Source organism: Nannospalax galili, unplaced genomic scaffold (assembly GCF_000622305.1).
Source record: "Nannospalax galili isolate Female #2095 unplaced genomic scaffold, S.galili_v1.0 scaffold32, whole genome shotgun sequence".
Lineage (NCBI taxonomy): Eukaryota > Metazoa > Chordata > Mammalia > Rodentia > Spalacidae > Nannospalax > Nannospalax galili.
The window spans coordinates 329,169-333,052 of NW_008335297.1; positions in this window are offsets into that span (position 1 = coordinate 329,169).

Below are 3,884 nucleotides of genomic sequence, written 5' to 3' on the forward strand. Positions count from 1 at the left end.
CTGTCATCTACATACATGCAGTGGCACACGCAAGCCCACACTCACACATATACTGGAATAATAAAAAAAAATGTTTTTTGAAAATTTAAGCCAGGCTTGGTGGCGCACGCCTTTAATCCCAGCACTCGGGAGGCAGAGATAGGAGGATTTCTGTGAGACTAGCCTGGTCTCCACAGTGACTCTAGGACATTTGGAGCTACAGGGAGACCCTGTCTCAAAAAGACCTTAAAAAAAAAAAAATTAAACCAGACCAGGCATGGTGGTGCATGCCTTTAATCCCAGCCCTGGAGAGACAGAGTGTCATCCAATCTCCGTGAGTTCAAAGCCAGCTTGGTCTACACAGTGAGTTCCAGGCTAGCCAGGGCTGTACAGTAAGACTGTGTCTCAGAACAAAACAAAATTTAAGCCAGAAATCAACACCCTAACAGAAGTCAGTAAAGTTCTACCTCGGAGTCACAAAGAACTTCGTGTCACCAGGGACATTGGTAATGGGACCAGATGAGAGACTATCAAGACCCTGACACAGACAGATGGAGGATGGGGCTGTCTGAGAGGCAGGACACCGCAAAGAACAGGCTATGAGGCCCTAGCCTGGGGTCTATTCAAGGTTATTCTAGGCCTTTCTTTCTGTCTAAAGCATTGTGCTACAGTGGAGAATCAACAATCAAGTTGCTAACATTCCCTGGGTGATGGGGCATGACCAGCAGCACAGCACAGAACCCTCACAACAATTCTAGACAAAGTGCATTGGTGAGGACACAGAGGCGAATTGGGGTTCCTAACTTGCCCAACTGTGGCTGAGGGGTTTGTAAAAGACCATTGACAATGCTCACTGGGAGCCGGGTGTGGTGACTCCACATCTTTAATCCCAGCATTCCAGAGGCAGAAGCAGAGGCAGGTGGATCTCTGTGAGTTGGGGGCCCGCCTAGTCTTCATAGTGAGTTCCAGGACAGCTGGGACTACAGTCCCCTTAGTCTCTTACAGGAATGTCTCTTCATTCTTCATTCAAACTTACTGTCCAAAAAGGCTCGGGGAGAGCGCACCTAGCTCAAAGCTGTGTAGCTGGGTAGGGCATGAGGACTCATGCCTTCAGTCCCAGCACTTGGGAGGGAGGAGCAGGAAGAGTTCGAGGTCAGCCTGGGCTTTATAATGAGACCATGTGAAGATGCAGGAGGGAAGAAGAGGATGAAGAAGAGAAAGAAGAGGAGGAGGAGGAAGAGGAAGGAAGAGGAAAGAGGAAAGAGAAGGAGAAAGCCCGGGTACCATTGTTTTGTTTTGTTTTGTTGTAACCATAGCATCCTGTCTCCATAGATGCTTTTTTTTCTTTCTTTTCTTTTTCAGACAGTGTTTGAGACAAGGTCTCCCTGTAGCCCCAACTCACTGGAACTCACTATATAGACCAGGCTGGCCTGGATCCCACAGAGATCTGCCTGTCTTTGCCTCCCAAATGCTGGGATTAAAGTCTATGCTACTATGCCCAGCCCTTGTCTTTTTAAAAAAATAGTACTTTTATTAATTTTCTGAGGATTTCATACGATGCATTTTGCTCATATTCATCCTCTCACTCCTCCCCCAACTCCTCCCAGACCCAATCCCCACCATTTAAATAGGTATAATACTTTTCCCTACTTGTAATCATTCGTTCATTTCTTTGCTCCCGGGAGCTTCCCCAGCCAGACCTCCAGTCTTAAGCGTTCTGCTCCTGTCATCTCTCACCTGGATCCTCACTCACACTTGCCTTCTCTTGGGTCTCCCAGTGCCCCCTTCTCCTCACAATCATTGTCCCTCATAGCAGTTAGAGTCCTACTAAAGCAGGAAATCAAGTCTCAGTGACCTCCCATGAGAAAAATCCCACTGGAAATGATTCAGCAATTCCACTTGCAGGAGCACACCCAAAAGTAAAAGCAGGGCGGTGGTGTGGAGACTCAGGCTACATCAGTGCTATTCAGAGCCAAAGGGGAAGCCAGCCAGTGTCCAGAGGTGGTGAATGACTAACAAAATGCAGCTTCTGTATGCAGTGGAAACCTCGCCACTGCACAGAGCAAGGAAATGCTGATCACACAACTGAGTGAATGAACCTTGAGGATATCATGTCAATTAAAAATCAACCGGTCATATCTGCAGAAAAATGGATGGAACCAGGCATCTTTGAGCAAAGTAAGCCAGACCTCAGATGGTTAAGTCATGCGTTTTTCTCTTATATGTGAAGTCTAGATTTTCAGAAAGGTATATGACATGAGAGAAGGAGGGGGGCTCTGTGGGAAGGAGGGGGATCAACCGAAGGAAGGAAGGGAGACGAGAAAGGGTAGTATGGGGGCTGGAGAGATGGCTCAGTAGTTAAGGCACTGGCTGCTCTTGCAGAGTACCCAGGTTCAATTCCCAGCACCCATATGGCAGCTAACAACTCTGACTCCAGTTCCAGGGGATCTGACGCTCTGTTCTGTCCTCCGTGGACATTGCATGACACAGGTGCATTTATATACATGCAGGCAATACACTCATATACACAAAAGGTATGTACCACCACGCCTGGCAATAAAATATTTTTTTAAAAAAAAGAAAGGGTAATGTGGGCCTTGAGAGATGGCTCCATGGTTAAACACTTGCTCCTTTTGTAGAGGACCCAGTACCCATGTCCAGCTGCTCACAACTGCCTATAACTCCAGCTCCAGGGGCTCCAACACCCTCTTCTAGTCTCTGCAAATGCGTATGGCTGATACACAGATACCATACACACACACACATAATTAGAAATACAACAAATCTTACAAAAACGAGAGATTAATGCAGAGTGCATGTGTGAATATAATCAAATATCATAAAACTACATTATATACATGTATGAAAAAGTCATAATGAGCCAAGTGTGGTTATGCACACGTGTGATCTTAGCACTTGAGAGGCGGAGGCAGAGGCAGAAGGCTCACCATAATTTGAAGACATCCTGGTCTACATAGAAAGTACCAAGCCAGCCTGGGCTTTATAGTGAGGCTCTGTCTCAAAACAAAGAAACAGACAAGTAAAATCTCATAATGAAACCCATCATTTTGGGCTGGGCTCTGTGGTAGTGTGTTTGCCCAGCATGCACAAGACCCTAGGTTCGATCCCTAGTACTGCAAAAATAAAGGAATGAACAGTCTGTTGAGATGCTTCAGCCAGTAAAAGCCTGGAACTCACATAAAAAGCACTCATGGGGCCGGGCATGGTGGCACACACCTTTAATCCCAGCACTTGGGGGGCAGAGGCAGGCGGGTCTTTGTGAGTTCAAGGCCAGCCTGTTCTACATAGTGAGTTCCAGGACAGCTGGGGCTACAAGGAGACCCTGTCTCAAAAAGACAAAAAAAAATAAAAAGCACTCGTGGAATCAGGGAGAGCTCCGGAGGTACAGGAGGTGGGCTCCAGGCCTCGCCCCTCACCAGGATATACAAGTGGTTTTAGCAATGGTGGAGGGGGAGGGTCTCATGAAGCTCCACCCCTCCTCAGAAGATGTAGGACGTTAATGGTTGGGGGTGGTCTCTTTAGAGGGGTAGGGTAGCTGCCCAAGTAACCTCTCGCTGGTATCGTAAGTGACTGATTCACAAGCCAGACTTAGGTGGAATCATTTCCTTGCTGCCTTGTCTAGTGAGTAGATGTTTGTTCACGTCACCCAGGAAAAGTCACACAACATGGTGGCAAGTGACTGTACTTAAGAAATGGCTAGAATGATAAATTTTACGTTCTGTGTATTTTACCACAATTAAATTAATATGATAAAAGAGCCCAGCGTGGTGGCACATGCCTTTAGTCCCAGCATTCGGGAGGCAGAGGCAGGCTGATTTCTGTAAGTTCAAAATCAGCCTAGTCTATGTAGTGAGTTCCAGGCCAGCTGGGGCTACAGGGAGACC